The following is a 19219-nucleotide window of genomic DNA, read 5'->3' on the forward strand; positions in this document are numbered from 1 at the left end:
GTAGTCTAGCCACCATGTGTATCAGATTAAGTCGAAGCCGTAGTCAAACTGAACAGTGACGCGTATCAATTCTATCAGTGCGCGTGAACAGATGTGTCACCAAGGCAAGCTTCGTCTTATTAGACGCCGATTTAGCCACGAATCGGCTTCTGCGCGCGATCTTCTACTCAAGCACCACCCGGATTGTACTTTCATCATGAGTACGTCATCTCCTGTTTCATTCCTTCCAACTGTTCGCTTATTAGCTATACTCGCCAGGTCCTAGCCTCTCTCCTGTTTCAAGTCCCGTCCTATACTGTGCCGGTGTGAGTGGTCCTGTATATGCGGACCAATCTCCGCCGCTCCTCGCCCGGACCTGGACTCTACAGTGCTACACTGCCTGCTTGCCTTCATGTGAAGAGTCTCACCGTCCTTTTAGCAATACTCGCACTCCTATTAAACCAGCCAAATGCATCTGAGACTTCTATAGGGATGATCTCCTTTGCATATCAGAACCACCAGCCTATCATTTTCTAATCTCCTTTGAGTTTCATGGGATCGGCCTCTAAACATCTGACTTCACCCTCATTTGGGAGCCTGTAGATTGAAAGGTACAGTGCTCCTATGTTGACAGGATCCATGCCAACAATGTCTAGTGCATGTGTGTATTGTTTTGGTGTCGGTTTTATGGAGTGCTTCACCCCCGATGAGGCGCCAAGGCGCATTAGTGGACACATAGCACGAGACACCAGTGGGAGTTACTTGTGGTAAAGAGTTAAACTGCAATGTGCTCTACGGTATCACGCGTCATTGACGAGAGTGGTACGCTTAACTTGATATAGGTCGCTGTGCTTTAGGGGTGCCACGGTGGGGAGAGGAGCTAAAGTGGAATGCTATTCATTCATATATCTTGTTTGGTTGAAAGGGTGTAGGTTGCGAATGTGTTGTATGTGGGAAGTTGTTAATGTGTGTTGTAGTGGAATGGACTCCTAGGGGCATATGTACAAGCCACTATTGCCACCTCAACGTCACTTTTACCAATGTTGTGGTGGCGTCAGGGGCTGCGCCTTATCTGCAAGGCAGCGTTTAAGCCACTTAACGTGGCTTAACGCTGCCTTGTGAATAAGCACCCCTGTCGAGCTATGCTTAGCGTGAAAGGGGTGGGCAGTGGGTGTTATGGTGGGCAATCCACCGCACCACCAATTGCTTTTGATGCTGTCTCCTTTGTACAAGGGTGGCGTACATAGGAGGCAGCGGCAACATTAAGACCAGATAAATCCTGGTCTTAAGTTGACGAAACGAGGAGAAATCTATTATTTCTCCTCGTTTTTGCTTTTTCCATGTGTGCTGCCTTGTGCAGCACACATGGAAAAAGGAAAATGCCACGGTTTGTTTATGTATAGGAAAGTGTCCCTTTCTGTACATAAACAATCTATAAAAAAAAGCCATTTTGTCACTTTTATGTGTGCTGTTTGAAGCAGCACTCATGAAAGTGATAGCATGGCATTTTAGGATTGTTTATGTGCAGGAAGGGACACCTTCCTACACATAAACAATCCTCCCCTGCACGCAAACACCTTTGCACTGTGGTTTCAAAGAGGTGTTAGGACAAATCTTGGTTATTTGTCGAGAAAATTCCAAAAGAGACAGTTTTAGTTTTATGCAAATGTGTTTTATGCGGTTGCTATGGATACTGAGACTTTCTCAGGCGTGAGCAACATCAAGATACAGCCAACACGTGTTTCGCCCCGTTACATTGCCATCCGGCCTGGGGCTTCCTCAAGGCGTAGGGAAATCTCTTGGGACCCTGTATGTCCCGTAAATACAGTTGCAAGAAATCGTCCTTAAATCTATTGTCAAAAAGTTGTAGGCGCATCGCCTATGGGCAGTCTGTCCTGGCGGTCTTCTGGAATTTTCTCCACAAATAATCACAAATAACCAAGATTTGTCCTAACACCTCTTTGAAACTGTATTGCTACCAGTGGGGCTGGGGTTCGCCCACTGTTAAGGACAAATACCCAATATATACTATACTCAATAATACGGTCCCTAAGGGATTGGGACCTACTTTCCCCCTTTTCTCGTTTAAAAACCTTTGCACTGTGGTGCAAGAGTGAATGCATTGGCGCTAAGTTGCTAAACTTAGCGCCATCGCAGGTGGAAACGCAAGGAGGCACCACATTCTTGTAAATATGGTGCAGCCATGTGTTTCAGAAGTGGTGGACAGAGGTCTTAAGCCAGGAAGGCTAACGCCTCCCTCTGCCACTTCCTTGTACATATCCCCCCTTATGTCACTGCTATTATGTAGCAGGGCTTAATTGTGGAATACAATGAAGAAGCGTGAACAATAGGTACGCATGATGCCTTGCCATTCGTCCTAACGACAAAAAAGTCTGGTTCTAAGTTGGATTTGAGCAGCAGAGGGACAATCCAAAGTGCTTCTTAGCAAGGGTGTCCAACTTGTTTAAGTGGTGTGCCGGATCACAATTGTGATATTAATCAGTGAAAGATTCAAGGAAGTTGCGTGAGCCAGCCCTACCCCTAAGGAGTATTTGGAAGGGTTCCTCCACCCACAGAGTGGGAGGTGCATTTAGGGCACATGGTGACATTTCCAGCCCCATTTGTTAGCAATTGATGGAAAACTCATATGTTCTATAAAGCCATAGTTCTGAATGGATACTCTCCAACTAGCAACAAAGGTTATTTGAGAGTAGTCATGTCAGCATTCACATACCAATGTGTTACAGAAATCATGCAATAGCTACATTGTTGTTTGTACTGTCTACCTGGATACCAGAGCCCATGCAGTTGTGCCACCAGGAAATGGCTATAAATAACCTAAAATCTGCACCGACCTACGGTTGCTTTTATTGCTTTGAAAATGATCACATGGAGGATGAATGACTATGTATTTTCCCCTCCTCTTTTTAACATAATTTTCTTTCTTCCTCTTGCTTTATAGCTTTTTTTTCTCTTCTCTAAGTGCACCCCTCTGGTTTCATCCTTTCTAACTCCTCTTCACTCTCCCCCACTTTTACCTGTTATGCTTAAAGCTGAATAGTATGGCCAATCTCAATCCCTTTATTACTCCTCCCCCTCTGGATTATCAAACTTTATAATTCTCGCTTTACCTGTCTCACTCTGCCTTCTCATTTACTCTTTCCATCTCTTTTTATACCATTTTGTTTTCCGCTTTATCTTTCTAGATGTAGCTGGTTTTAAGATGGTGCGGTGTGGCATTTGGGTGGAGACTAATGTGGCCGTATTTATTCAGGCCCTTATTGAGGTGTGCCAGTGTGGTTTCCAGGTGTCTGTGGAGCAGGACATTGCTACCATCCAGATGCAAGAGCATGAGGGGTTGAACAGCAGTTCTGATGTCGCTTTCTGGGAGTAATGGTTTTACTTTCTTAAGGGGAATAAGCTGTTATTCAGTTGTCTTTGTTTTGTTAGCAATATATTCCTTGTTTCATCCAACTCGATAGGCGGTGAGGGCTAGGAGGTGTGCGCACTGGTGTGTTTTACCGGTTAGTCGATTAGGTAGTTCATCCACGCTCAACTTTCAATGGCCCCACCGCCACTAGGCCACTAATCAACAAGAATTCATAACCTATCCTGAAAGAAGCGCCTCGGTTCACAATGTTCACAAATCTATTATTCAACTAATGGTTTAGTGCAAAAAAAAGGTTCATAGGCAGTCTTTGATGAATTTAAAACTCTGTGGTTTATTTAAAAAACCTTTCAAATTGTTTGATCGACACAATATAGTAACAAATCAATCAGCCAACGCATTTCGTCCACACTTGGACATCATCAGGGCTGTAAATTAAAAGAAAACACAATACATCAATGAACAAATTACTGGTGTGCCTCTTTTTCAAAAACCAGAATTCATCAGTGTCCCCACAATTATTACATTAACTCAGTTCTTAAACAGTAATGCCTGCCTATATCCAATCTTTGAATCCTCCCTGGTTCCAAGGGTATAAAATTCCCTTGTACCAACATAACAATAATTCTATACTGTGCACCTGGTGCCCATGACTGCCTCTTGAGAGCATATCATGCTTTCACATCCCATCTTAATACAATATATTATAATCACAGTTGATCAGAACACATTCAAATATGTCTTAAAAGTCTTAATACAAATTCATTATAATTGCAGTTAGTCAGAACCCTTCAATTCCATCTCCAAAGTCGAATATATTAATAGTCTCCCATCACTTCTCTCCTTCAATGTCAATAGTTCTGTCTGATCCAATCCACTAATTCACCTCCCAAGCACCTGTAACCAGTACCCTTAAAATTACTGATACTGAAAACATACCTCCAAATTATGTAATAATTTTAATAATAATCTGCTTCGAATTTCCTGTTCCATCCATCCCATTAATGAGGAAGTTTTCTACAAAACAAATAAATATATATGTGCAATAGAAATTAACACACACTTTCATGTCCAAGCCCATTACAATTGGGCGAGTTGCCCCAACGTAGCTGGCCACCCAGGTGTGCTAAACACAGTACCAGCACACCTCCTTAATGCAAAAAAAAATATGCAAATGTGCTGTCAAGTTTGACTCATATATTAATATCCCATGCCACTACTCATCAAGCGATATGTCCAATCATAGCTGTTAACATTATGTCGACCATGGGGCGGGGTTTTCGTTTAGAACCCCCCCACCCATCTAATATCCTGTTACTAATCGCCCCCACTAGTTTGCTTCCCTTCTGAAATGTATATTAACCAAAACAATCGTACTTTGCCTTGTTTAAGGAATAAAACCGTCCCTCCCGTTAAACAGTTCCGGCGCTGCCCCCAAACTCAGCAGACCTCCCGTTCCCTGTTCTCACCTGACTAGTAGCGCATTCAAATCGAGCACGCCTTCTCTCCCGGCGATAAATCCTGCCATGAGCCAGCCATTTGTTTTGCACGAAACCATTACTCGATTAATAGATTTGTGAACATTGTGAACCGAGGAGCTCCTTTCAGGATAGGTTATGAATATATTCCTTGTGTTTGAGATTGGTTTCCCAGGTGATTCAAAATGACTTGGCACTGGGTGAAAGTTGGCGTACAGGTTTATGTCATTGAGCCAGTTTTCGAATAATTGACACTTGTTATTCTTAATAATTAGGAGTAGTTGTCTTTTATTGGGGTTAAGTTTCAGGTAGGTGCGAGACATCACAGTCTGGATTAGGTGTAGACTTGTTTGAGGCATTTGCTGTCTGGTATAGAGGAGCCTTTCAAAAATAGTTGTGTTAGTATATTGGTGAATGTTGATGTGATCTGTTTATCTGTGAGTAGAGCCAAGGGGCTCCATGGAACCGCCACAGGTGCTCAGGATCTACTGGAACCCTAAGGTACCAATACGAATACACTGGTGTTGTTTGGATTGGTGGGAGAACCAGTGAAGGGCATTTCCAGTTAATCCCATTTGAGATTTGTGTGCAGATGAGGGTGGGGTGACCCATGATGTCAAAGGCAGCCAAGTGTTCCAGTAGTATCAGGAAGGAGGGTTTACCTTTATCTGTGGTCAGTGGTCATAATATGGGACTCTCCTTAACAAGGCAGGCACTCAAGCATCATGCTCCAAATTTGCCTGCTTTTGGTGCAGTCAAGGGAAGGAAAGGCTGGAAGTTGTCACAAAGTGTAAGAGGCGCATAACAAAAGGCTTTGCGTCATGTAAGTGTGTACACAGCTTCACAGATTCCAGTCCAGGATCTACTACATTCTGCTTACCACCAGCCGCTGTATGTAGCTTTGCAAAAAGGTGGCAACATCACAGTCTTGCTAGAATACAAATCGTGAGATAATTTGAACCCTAACATAATCATAGAGGCTATTATCAGTGCTCTGGTATAATGAGAAGGCTTCTAACATGTGACTCCTCATGCCTGCCACCAAAACAGACAAGTAGATTTCTGAAACATCCTCCCCTTGGCTAAGTAGATGTTTTATATATTTTCCTAATTTTTTAATAAAAATTCACACTTGTGTATATTATCTTATTGAACATTATTAGATAACATTTACACGTGGCAACAGAAATTATTTTTCCTATTTAAAATACTTTTGAAATATTGGTAGTGCACATAATGTAATAGAGATTGTGGCGGGATTTTTAATGAAGAAACTAATAGGTTTTCATTGTGAGATATTTAATTTTAAAGAATGTGTGTTGCATTACAATTTCATAAAAGTTATTTTGAATAAAGGCCAGTAACAGAGAGTGTGTACTTGGGTGATTACCTTATCATAGAGAGAGTGAGTTATGCCGAATCCTGAATAACATGGATTTCAAAGACATTATTTATATTCCAGTTTTCAGGACTTCCCAATAGTCATCTTCAGATAAGTGAGTTTAAAACATAGAGCTATTCTGAAGGTACATCAGTTTCAAAGAAAGTGCTAGGTGGCGCACTCTAGTGATATTGTACTAAATATTCATTTTGTCGTTAGTTATCCACTGTGCCGCATAGATGTCAATACTCCGCAGAGTGATAAGTCGAAGTGACGATATCCATTGTCTCTGTTTTCTCCCTTATCCCGTTGCGATTTCCCTGTGTCTGCACATAATCCTGACCTCATAAGGGTGCAAGCTGTAATTTGTAAGTTTGCTGTCTACATGCTGCAGCGTGATCTGAAGCTGGACTGATAGTCATGTAAGAGATGGTTGACGTGATGTTCAAATTAAGCATAGACTGCTTTTTCAATAATGTTACAGATGAAAGTAGATGTGTGATGGAAAGATAGTTGGCCAGATCGTCACGATCTAGTGTACGTTTCTCCATGAGTGAAAGGATATTGCCTATTGTAAGAGCTTCAGGAAAGATGCTGCCACCGAGCGAGGCTTCAGTGATGGTGGGCATTTATGATAGAGCTTCCCCAGAGAAAGCTTTGCTAAAGGATGAGACCTCTTCAAAGGTATTGACTTTGAGGGAGATGAGATTTTTGGCAATAGTGCATCATTTGTAAAAGAATGAGTGACCAGAGCCCAAAGCTCTGCTCAGAAGCCCATGGCTAGTGCTATTAAAGTTTGGCAAGCCCAATGCCGAGACTGCATAGTCTGGAACCCACATCATGGCCCTTTAATCCACTAGCAAACACTCCCTGACATTTTTTTTTATACTTGGAGATTCCCGATTTCTCCCTTTGTGGCAGTTTTTCCACGTTTCTTTCCCTTCTTTCCCTTTCATTTGTTTTCCCTTGGCTTGCTTACTGTCAATGTCTGATGAGGAAATATAAGTTTCGGTCCCTAAAAATGAGTGCCCCTGGGCCCCACCGGCTCAAATGAAGCACTGTTTGGTGAGTTATTTGAGGATGACCATTGTGGAATACAGCGTGGATGAGAAGAGGAGGAGTTTGGGTGTCGTCCATGCATTTTTTGTATTTTTTAATTGAATAAATGGTGAAGGAATTGTTGGTGGGGTATGGGATCGAATTATCAAGCAAGGGGGAATGCAGGATTTGCTTGATTTGAAGAGTGTTCTACTTCTTTTAGTGGCTTTCTTTGATGGTATGTTGGTATATTACAATCGCTGATGTGATCAGTTGTCTGCATGTTGTGCAGAAGAATTTGGTAGTGTGAGATTGGTGGGGGTTCTGTTTTTCTTCCATTTTCATAACGTAAATGTTATAGTTGACAGCCGGTACAATACTGGTGCCTCAAGGGACACCAGTGATACATAAACAAGGGTCCAAGCCATTCACAATCAGGGCATATATCAGCAGCGTTTGAGTCCCGACTTATTACAGTCATCTCAACTGTTCTTCAATAGCAGAAGCGGGGAGAGCAGGTTCCAAATATAGCCCTCTATTCTCTGCTCACCATTTTCCAAATTTTAAAATGTTTCTGGGCACCCCCTCGCCTTGAAGACAGGAATATCCAGGCCCATGGTAAAGTGTTTTTCCCTTCTTCCACACTGCCACTGACGGCGGGAATTCATCTTTCCATGCCCTGGCGATATCTCTCTTTGCCAAAGTAAGGCCAAGGAATAACAGGTGACGTTTATATCTATTACCACCAAGGCCCTCAGTGATATGTATAATGACTAGTCTTGGAGACAGCGGGATGTCCCACCCCAGAACCTCTGACAAACATGTGGTCACTCTTCTCCAAAACCTCAGCAGTGTCGTACAGTCCCAAACCATGTGTCGTTTTTATTCCATTTTATATGTAAATTGTTCACAGCTATTTTTTTTTATTTATTCTTTATTTCGGTTAAAAATAACCATAAAAGTTTTCGCAAAATAGTACAATTATTTCCACAGTACATCATATGGGAAGTGAAATACAATACAATGCTACATATTTCATTATGAATTCAACCTAAATTTAACCAACCAATTTAGTGATGTTCTAGCGGTATCACGAGTTTCTTAAGTATTAGATTATTAATAAATATTAATAAAAAAAAAAACAGATTTTAGGAACAACTCTTTCAGGACATTCTAAAAAGACAAAATAAAATACATATGTGAACAATTAAAAACCGATAAAAAATTTCTTTAAAAAAGGATATTTTCATAAGATAGATTTATCACGTAATATACAAGTAAGTATATATTTAGTTTAGTTCTAGTAAAGTGCACGTGCCAAGCTCATAGTAATTTCCCATTCATTTCCTCAGCCTAGAGTTTCAGACCTTCCCTTTTCCTTATCAAGCTTACACCAAACAAATATCGACTAACACTAAAAACCACAGTCTGCCTGGTGTCAGAACGCAGTAGTCTTTCTGCTTCAAGGCATGATCTGGTACCAAGCAACCGGCAAATAGGTTTTATCCATTTATTCCTACAGCGCGCGTAGGCCGGACAGCAGAACAGCAGATGTGTCTCGTTCTCCATTGCACCTAAATCACACAAAACGCATCTGTCCTCCTCGTCCTTGCCCATTTTACTGTATTTGCCTTTATTTGTAGGATACCATAGCGATATTTAAGATATAAGGACTTAGCTAATTGTGGCTGTATTTCATCCATTAGAGGTTCAAAATTCCAAGCTATTTTCATTTGGAGGAACCGTGTGGTTAATGACCCAACCCTAGGAGAATGGGACACAGAGTCATGTATAAAAGACCAGTAGGTTTCCCTTAAAAACATTTTTGAGGCAAATATCAAGTCGGACGGCTCATCCCAGTAATGCCTTAATCCCATTTTAAGAAACCAATCGCGAATGTGCTTTAACCAAGGCAAACCTACACCTTCATTTAGACTGAGAATTTCCACAAGACCCTCCTCCCTATAGTGAATAAGCTCCTCTGTACTCCATAAGCGAACCCAAAACAACAATGATCTCAGGTTAGCCTGGTCATCCACACGATTAAAATTTAAATCCATCAATACAGGAGTCAATGGTGTTCGTGTGGGCAAACTTAATATTTTTCTAAGAAACTTGTTTTCACCCACCTTGAATGTTTCATTTACCGTGGGACCCCACAGCTGTGGCCCGTACAATGAAGCAGATTGTGCTTTATATATAAATACTTCGAGAGCGGGTGAAATTGCTTTGGATGTACTACCTTTGATTTTCCTGATTAATGGGAATGTGTTCTGGAGGAGTATAGTTCTACTTTTTTCTAACTGGGGCCTCCAGATCAATTTTGAGTCCAAAGTAATACCCAAATAATTTAAATCATGCACAAACTCGATTATTTGATTGTCCGCAGTTAAATTTTTCTTAAAAGTTTTGTGTGGGTTAATTGACATATATTTTGTTTGACTGGGATTAATTTCTAACCCCTTGGCTTTACAATATTTCCCAAATTAGTTTAGTTTATTAAACTTTGTAGACCCTTTGGTGTTTGGGAAATTAAAATCGTATCATCAGCAAAGAGGAGTGCCGGTACAGGCAGCCCTCCTAGCCTGGGGGAATCATGATCACAGCCCAAGAGATAATCAGGGATGTCGTAAACGTATAAAGAAAATAAAGTCGGCGCTAGAACGCACCCCTGTTAACCCTAATTGGTTCAGTTAGTTCGCCTCATGGACCCCATCTGACCTTTGCCCAGTTGTCTTCATGCAGTCTTATAATTTGTAAAAGAATTTCCCCCGGGACCCCTTGGTCCTTTAAGGACTTCCACAGGAGACAAGATCGAACGCTGCTTTTAGGTCCACAAAGGCGATATACAGATGTCCCTTCCTGAATAATATATATTTCCAGGATATACAAAGGAATCTAAAAACCTGGTCTATCGTGCCAGTCTTCACTCTAAAACCTGCCTGATACTGTGATAAAATGTTATGTTCCTCAATCCATTCAATCAGTCTGTTTAAAATTTGCCTGGCGTATACCTTCTGCAAAATATCGATAACACTAATTGGTCGGTAATGAGATGGGTTATGCCGATCACCCTTCTTAAAAATAGTCGTGATCTCTGCCCCTTTCCAGGTTTCGGGTAGTGGAGCACCTGAAGCAAGAGAATTGCACAACAAATTAATATAGGGGCCCCACACACCTTTATCATGCTTCCATAGGTCTCCAGGCATTTTATCGGGACCAGGCGCCTTTCCTGGCTTTAGTGCATCTATGACTATGAGGGTTTCCTTTAAACTAAAGGATAAAGGTGCAGTGTTTAGTGTAGTTTCGTAACTCATTGGGCAAAAGTCAATGTCATTTGGGGAAGAAGAGTAGAGACTAGAAAAATGTGTTATCCAAGAATTAGCGTCTAAGAAAAGGTCCCTACTACATCTACCATTTTTGTTGCCCTTTGAGATTAGCCGCCAGAAGCCAACTTGGTCTTTTGCTTTCGCTGCTACTAATAGTTCGTCCCAAATGTTCGCCTCCCATTCTTTCTTTGCGGAGGTTAACAGTTGCTTATACTCTGCCCTTTTTTCCCTTAAAGCCACTGTGTTTGGAGGTTTAGAAGCCGCAATGAGCTCACTTTTTACAGTACGACATGCTTTATTGTACCATGGGTTTTTCAGCTCAGTCGCCACCGTAATCGCATTGTTAGCTTTCTTCGGGATTTTCCTTAATATGGGTACCAAGTCCTTAACTAATTTGCAGTGGATAACCATTATTGGAATGTCTGACACAGGGAAATCTACGTACGGGGAAGCCCTATTTACGAAAATGTTATAGATCTTTTTGATAGCCACTGGGTTATTCCCTATCAAAGGCCACTTTAAAGCTCTCCTGTTGTTGCTTACAAGTGGATCTATAATTCCATTATCAAATTCCCCTATTCTCAGGGTGGCAGAATGGAAAAGGTCAGCTGTCAATGTCAGACATAATTGATAATGGTCACTCTATACTCTAGTTTCGACTTTTAAGTCAATGGCCATTGACCAAAGCTCGACTGAGATCAGTATATAATCTAAGTGGCTTTTTATGTTCTTCCTAGTAAATGTGTGCGCTGCTGGGCTGTCTGATGGTAAACGGCCATTGCAAGCAGTGTCCCGAAACAAATCTTAGTAACTGGGCAACCGCTACTGTACATGTCACTACTGACTGGCTGTCCAGGAGTGGAATGTTATTGGCCAAATCTTCTTCCTGAAAGATATTTTCTAGCCCCACCACAGGTTCGTATCTGCGGTTGAAATCGCCTCCAACAATTTTCAGTGCCCTTACCTCAATCGTACTTAAGAAGTTATCTAACTGCTCAATTACCATCGATTGTTTACTTATTAAATATGGTCTAGAGTATATATTTATTATGTAGGCTTCCTTTTTATTGGGTGTATAACATTTTATTCCAAGGCTATCCTCTGAACATATATCGACTAATTTAACATCTAGACCGAGAGTAACCTTTACCCAGATACAGAGGCCTCCCTCGTAACCTTTACCCAGATACAGAGGCCTCCCTCTAACAGAGGGGCTAGCACGTTTACTAAAAGTTTTGTAGCCTACTTTATGTAGAGATTCCACAGCCCAAGTTTCTTGCAGCATAATTATGTCTTTCTGGTCAATGTACTCCTGCCATACAGAATCTTCTAAATTCCTTCTAAGACCTGCAACATTCCAGGAGATCAGTGCTAACTCCCTTAGGCTTCCAGCCTCACTTTCTTCCATGCACCTGGTTACTGTACTTAATATACAATCAGGTCTAGTATGCCTTGTGCAACAATTAACATAGTCTGCAGGAACCATATTTAAAATAATAGAAGTAACCATGGCAGGCCCTTCCTCCTGTGATTGTAGAGTTACTGCAGAAGATTCTACACATGGCACTGATAATTGTCAGTCTTGGGCATCCAAGTCTGACAATGCATGGAATCTATTTGTCAGTGGCACTATATGCTGCCTAGATGTTAGATTCCATGAAGGTGGTCTATAAAAAAAACCCCAGTGGAAGTGCACAAATGTTAGTATTCGTCAAGCATAATTCCTCATTTCTATTCAAAATGTGGCGTACCAGCTGTGGCCAACTAAAGTTTACCACTATACAATCCCCCTCTATGCTTTTGATAGAGTGGCCAAGCCAGCCTACCCTGCAGACCATTATTATTTCATTTGTGTCCCTTAGTTGAAAATCCTTATATTTAGCTAGCCAATCTAGGGTTTTATTCCGGAGGTCTTCCCAGCTTTCTCTCTCAGTTGTTCTAAGGGCAGGAACGCCAGCTAGTATTAACGTATATGGGCATGAAGCAGGGGACAAGTTTAGAATGTCAGTATTGGCAACTCTATTTAAAATATGAGCCCTCGCTGAACTCCGTGTATCATGTGTCCTGTCCACTTTAGGGAGTGCTGTACAATTCCTCTGTGTCTCTGATGGTTCAGGGCCAATTAATGGCACCTGGGTCCTATCACCTGTACTAGTCTGCATTGAGTTGGTGGTGTTGCCTCCGTTTCCTTCCATCGATTGGTGTATAGTTCTTTGTACGATTCTATCCACCCTTTCAACCCTTTCAGTGTTTTCCCCCGGTATTATCTTCAGCCAATCTGGCCTCTCTATTGTGTCCTAGGTTTTTCAGTACTATTTCTAAGCTATTCAATTGGTCCCATAGCTGTGTGAGGCCTTTATTTAAAAAAACTTGTATCTCATTAGCTATTGCTTCTATCGTCCTAACATGACTGGTGGCATCGGTACCTGTCGCAGCTTCCTTAACATTATTTGTGACTAAGTCAGAGATCGCAGGATCTGTCTGTGTGCCAACAGAGGTGACAGAAATTTGGCGTCTATTTGGAACATGTTCCATATCAGAACTATCCTTTGCCTCTGGAGCCATCCCAGGTTTAGGTTTCCTTACAGGAGCCCCCGCTTCCTTTTTGCAGAAACTGCAGCTTTTTCCTTAGCAGCCACCTTTTTTGTGTGCCTTAGGCCTAGTAACTCTACGCACCGCCGCTTCCGGCATCAATTCCCGGGTACAAACAGTAGAAGGGGAACATGATGAGGGAATAGTGGGGGAATTAATAAATAAACCATCATTTACACTCAGCCCCGTACCCACTACATGAGTTTCTCTTTGTGTTGAGGGGTCCATAGATAATCGGCGCTCTGTTAATTCGATCTCATGAATCAGTAATGACTCAGCCCTGACCAAGAAGGCATCCAGTGTCCCCGCTGCACCCTTACGCTTCTCCATTTCCTTAGAGTACTTAGTTATTTATCTATGCAGCTCGATCAACCAGAGAACAGAACGGCAGTATCAAGGGATTTCTCAGAACACAGTACACAATACCTTCCAGCAGTAGCAGCATCCGGCCGTTGTTTTCAAAGAAGCAAAATGTTAGATGGGTAGCCCAGCCCAGCCTCTTCCGGGGTTTGAAGGGCGCGGACGGGCCCGCCCTTGGCCCGCGCCCATCCCGCGCTGTGGGAGGGTGGCTGCGCTCTTATCGCGCCCCCGGCGCGTTGACGCAGTGCCGGTATGCAGGGCCCCCTGGGAGCTGTAGTTCGCGTTGGGCCGTTCCCCTCACGGCCAGGAAAGCAAAGGAAATGCTGTTTCCCTCACGGCAGCAGCGGAGGCTGCCCAACACCGCCCCAGTCACCTCAAGGAATCCTGTTGCCAAGCCGATAGTTTCACCAGAGTCCCGCGCTGCGGGAGGACGGCTGCGCTCTTATTGCGCCCCCCGGCGCGGTGACGCAGTGCCGGTATGCAGAGCCCCCTGGGAGCTGTAGTTCACGTTGGGCCGTTCCCCTCACGGCCAGGAAAGCAAAGGAAATGCCGTTTTCCTCACGGCTGCAGCGGAGGCTGCCCAACACTGCCCCGGTCACCTCGAGGAATCCTGCTGCCAAGCCGATAGTTTCACCAGCTATTTCAATTAAAGAGGCCAGGGATTGACCGCAGCTTTAAGTAGGTAAATTCATTTCCCTCATTATTAGGCCCTTTAAAGGGCCATTAACAATATTTCCCTTCAGTTAAACCTTTGCTACCACATATTGCTGTTATGAAGCGTTATTCTATATGCTATCTGTAAATGTTCACCCAAGATGTTCATGCAACAGCAGTATTTTTAGTTATATAGTAAGTACTTCCTTGTTATAACTTTTCACAAGTTTCGTGATTACACCTGAGTCTTAAGATACATTTTTTGTTTAAAATAAGGCGAAGTCCTCCTTTGTCTCACAGGTTGTGCTCTCTGTTTACATATTGTGTTACCTAGCATTCTCGTAGAAAGCTTCTTGATAACCAAAGTATTCACATAAGCTAAACTGTTATTTTAATAATTTAATTTCTCTCAAGGTAAACCTTTTTTTTCTAAAATTGTATAGTTCGTGATGCTTTCTGTGCTGCAATCCCTCCCTCCTTGTCGATATGTAACAAGAGATTGAGCCATCACAGGGACTTCTACATAGCTCACGTTTGCAGGGTTGTAGGAGGGACATCCTGCCTGGAATACTCAAGGCATCCTAGTCCGCTTCTAAATGTTAAACGGTGGTATGTGATAATGGGTGCTTTACTTGCTGGACTCGAGGATGCTGCTTGCTTATTAGGAAGTTCAGTTGATGTGTTTCAGCAGTAATATTGAGGATATTCTCCTGTCAATATTGGTCCACTTTACTACTACCACATGTCCTATCTCCATTCTTTTGTATGTACCGATTTGACCCTACAACAGCACTTTGGATAAAAGTGTTATGGATAGCCAAGTAAATAATTTAAAAAAAATAAGGAATAGTGTTTTTTTTTTTTTTTTTTGGAAAACCTTTATTACAATTTCAGAGACATACAAATATGGGCCTACAATAGTGTTTTTTTTTAAGTGCAGGATAAAACATGAGTATTGACTTGATGTGCCCAGAATCCAGTGAACATGTTGTGAGAATGAACTCGGTACTTAAAATATTTATTCAGTGGGCACGAGGAGCAGATGTGTCTTGGAAGAGAACACTGCAATGCAATTCAATTTGTTAATGTCCCGGACATACTGTTAATTGAAGTAAGCCCGTTTATGCTGTTGAAGAGAAGGCGTGTTATGTCGAGCTTGGTTGTTGGAGAGAAGTTGGAAGAAAAGTTTCAGATGAAGGTTGACTCTTATCAAAGGGAGAATGAAGCATTTGTACTTGCATAAGAAGGGAGGGCTGTGACCAGAGTTGGTGGCAAGCGTACAATTAATATACATGTTATGGGTAAGGAATTCATGAGTAGACAGTACACGTGATTTTTTGGCAGAGTCGGAGGAGGAGGTAAGGGGTTTGATGCACTGCAGTAGAACTGAGAAATGGCAGGGTGTGGAATTTAACATTGGGCCAATATGCGTTGGTTCATGTAAAACCGTAGAGGTTATGGAAAAAGATGTAATGCTTGAGCGGGACAGAGTCAATGGCAGATCAGAGTGGTTCTGGAATGAGTAATGACAGGAAGCCTGGTGAAGGGGCTATTTCTGGAGTATGGTTAGGCTTTCCTGTTTTCAGTTTCTATTTTTGGTAAATTCTGGTGGGGTTTTTTCAATACCTTAAAAACAGTGGTTATCAGTGGTTACACATTTTCGCGCCGTTAAAAACAACAGAAACGGTGTTTTTCCGGTGTTTATGGAATTTTAATTTAATTTTAATTATTGCTTGCTTTCTGCACTGATAGTTCATGTGTATAGGTAGCCTATGCTCAGGGTATATGACGTCCAAACACATTTTTACTGCACCAGAATGGACCACAAAGTCAATAGCATTCTTCATTAACTCTGAAGATTGTAAAGGTGCTTTCAGCATAACATCTAGCAAGTGACAAGGATCTCTTACAGGGAAGCACTTCAGCTCAGGTATCGGTTTTGACAGACCATCATACATATTTTTTATATACGTAGCTGAATTCCTGCAAATACAAACAATATCACTCCAATCTGTATTGAACTTGGAAGGAACTTTTTTCAGCATCATTCCAAGTGACACTGCGTTCCATATTCATACCTTGAATTGAATGTTTAAAGACTGGGGGGTTTGGCAATTCACTTACAATCAATACTGACTCACTAGAAAAGGGGGCTGATGTATCAAAGGATTTCACCCATTCTCTGTCTCTGGGTTAATGTGATGGTAGATATTAGGAATGATTTTTATGAAACCAGCAATTTTACCTATCAGTGCAATCAAATCTAACCAACATTTCTAATATGATTTTGATATTTCCTGATTCTCTACAGTTTATAAAATAACTAAATAATACCCAAAACATGCTTCTAAACACTGCATCTTTAGACCAAAGACCACAAAACTGAAAAAAGCAGAAGGAAGAAGAGACGATGTTTTAGTGACATTCCTAAACAACAAAACTCAAGCATAATAACATTAGCCCAGTCTTTCTTGATGTTTACCTTGTATAACAAAGTTACAATGTATTGCCCCCTTCAGAAAGAAATAAAAATGACTTTCACTCATCTTTTCCTCTCTATGAATGTCACTTAGTTTGTGGTTGCAAAGGTGTTTTTTCAGTGTTTATGTGTTTACACTGGTGATGGCTATTTTCCTTTCGGTGGGGTTTTATCAGTTATTATAGGTTTAAACCTAAAACCAGATAGCCTAAGTATGGTAAATGCTCAAAAAATCGTGTGTTGATGAAAGAGCATTTTCATATGGAGGGGGGTTTACATATCCAGACTTCTTGGGTGCCTGATGTTTGGTTGGAGTGATGTCATTGTATAGTTTGTGAGGGGCAATGCGAGTTGAGGGTTTGTTATTGTGTTTCAGTTATCTTTGTAGGAGGAAGGCGTGTGGTACTCTATATCATAGTGTCATGTTAATGCATGTGTGGAATGTGATGATGTAACTTGTTTTACTTACAATGCACTGTTTGGTTACTAGGTAGTTCAATTGCTCTTTTTTTGTCATGCTATTGACTGACCTTATTGATGTTCTCTCATAAACTTAGATCTACTCTTCTCTACCATGTCTGTTATGTTAACTGACTAATCCTGTGGTGCTCCACCTGACCAGTCCCTGCCCCTCGTGGGCCTGTGCCTATGGCTCAGCATAGGACTCACCTGCCGAGAGAGGACTTGAAGTGTCACACCAGACCACAGCTGCCTAGCGCTGGCTTGTGAACCAGTCGCGCTCTGTATGCTGGGATTGTTGAGCTTCTACTTGTCACGTTACAGCCGAAACAAGTCACAGAGTGCAAAGTGTTGCTGCAACTTGTCATCCCTGCCCATGGTTTCGGCAACCAGCCTGTGAGTGGGACTAAGCTGTTTGTCATCTAAGCCCGAAAAATCAGTCATTGTTGAGTGAAGAATTTTACTGAGCAAAATGTTGAACATATTTTCACACTTATTGAAATGTAGCTTTCTAGGTATTTTATTTGTCCCATAATTGAAATTAAAATGGTCCGACTGGAAACTTCACAAGTAAAATGCAAATTTTGTTATCCCATTCCCAGCTGCATCTGCACGGGCTGGTGCCACGCTGGCTGTGTGTTTTATTTTTGAACACGTGCTGATCTGTCTAGGCAACCCTGCTTCAAATGATGTCTGTAATCCAGTGCACAGTATTTGATACTACCCCCAGCAGTGTTGGTGTGGATGTGCATTAGGGGCTGATATGGGATACTTCGTGAACAGCAGCCGAGGTGGTAATTGAAGCTCTTCGACTAAGAGGAGTACCTTAACCGAGTTTGGGGGTGCTATGTGTGTGGGTGTCCGCTCAAGCCGGGAGCTGCCAATGACATAGAATTCATTTTTCACCCCTTAGTAAATTTAAAGTGGGTGACTCATTCCACATAATTCATTCAGTAGCATCAGCATGGGGAACAGATATCTGTAAAACGTCTTTGTCTCAAATCTTGCCAATACCATTTATTGTGTTTCTTTCTGGTATTGAAATGAGTACTATTGAGTTAGGCATTATGATTCACAGTAAGGAAACAAGCAATAGACTTTTCCATTTCTTGTCTACTGTGTATATAAAATAAACATGTAAAAAAAACAGTGCAATCAATGCAGCTTTTTCAACATTCAAATTCAGCATACACATTAAAATATTAGATCGATAAAAAATTGTAAGATGTGATAAATATCCTAAAAAATACAAGTATCTCAATCATTCAGTAAAAAATCACGTATAAAAAAGGCGGAATCGCTGTCATAGTGCGGAAGTAGGGAGAGTTGATTGGGCATGCTCTTTCTTTAGAACTGCTCAGCGTACACACCACACTGAAAACAGATAGCGGGACACTGAATATGCAATAGGCATACTACTATCATATTTTAGGATCCTGAAAGCGTGTGAGCAGTGGGAAGTTTCGAGATTACTACATAGCTGACATAACCAACTAACTCTTACTTCCTTATATGCAGGACAAAAAAACAGTATGTGCAGGTCAGTCTCCGTACAATTATTACAGGATGGGCAATCTTTTGTAGAGCTGGCCCCCCACCTATAGGTAACGGCACATAAGGGAAGTGCACCATACCTGAACTGCAAATATAGTTTTTTAGCTAAGGACGGCTGTATATCGTCTATGATAAATTCGAAACTGTATTGAGTTTTGACTTCTAGGAAAGATGTTGTAAGTGTGCCTATCCTGGGACCCCTCAGTAATAGATTAAGTTTATGGTCTTTGAAATTCTTGATCAAAACCTTCCTAGGTGTTAACGGACATCTAACTTTGGCACTATCCCATAAGTCTCCCATTCCAATGGATATCAGAGAATTCTTGATATGAGAAAGCCAATATTTTGCTTGCTCCATTAAGGTTTGCCACTTCCCTCAGTTCCTCTCTATACATGGATAGTTCAGGGGTGCTCCATAAGCGGCACCAGTATAGCAGGGGTCTAAGGGCAACCTCAAGTGCAATTGGGCTAACTCTTAAGATCCATTCGGAGTGGGGTGAGTGGTGTGCTTATGGGAAGTCCCAAGAG

General features: G+C 41.8%; 1 protein-coding gene across 3 annotated transcripts in view; it reads left to right on the top strand.

The window, feature by feature from the left end:
- The window catches only part of LOC146809839 (uncharacterized), a 226834-nt gene that overhangs the window by 323 nt on the left and 207292 nt on the right, over positions 1–19219 (top strand). For 2 of the 3 annotated variants that reach the window (XM_085616702.1, XM_085616700.1), the window contains exon 1: positions 169–590. The exons of the other annotated variant lie outside the window; for it this stretch is intronic. The gene's annotated coding sequence lies outside the window, so the exon portion shown is untranslated. Of the gene's footprint in view, positions 1–168; positions 591–19219 lie in introns of those variants that run through there. 3 annotated transcript variants of the gene reach the window in all.

Source organism: Triturus cristatus, chromosome 7, assembly GCF_964204655.1.
Source record: "Triturus cristatus chromosome 7, aTriCri1.1, whole genome shotgun sequence".
NCBI classification, from domain to species: domain Eukaryota; kingdom Metazoa; phylum Chordata; class Amphibia; order Caudata; family Salamandridae; genus Triturus; species Triturus cristatus.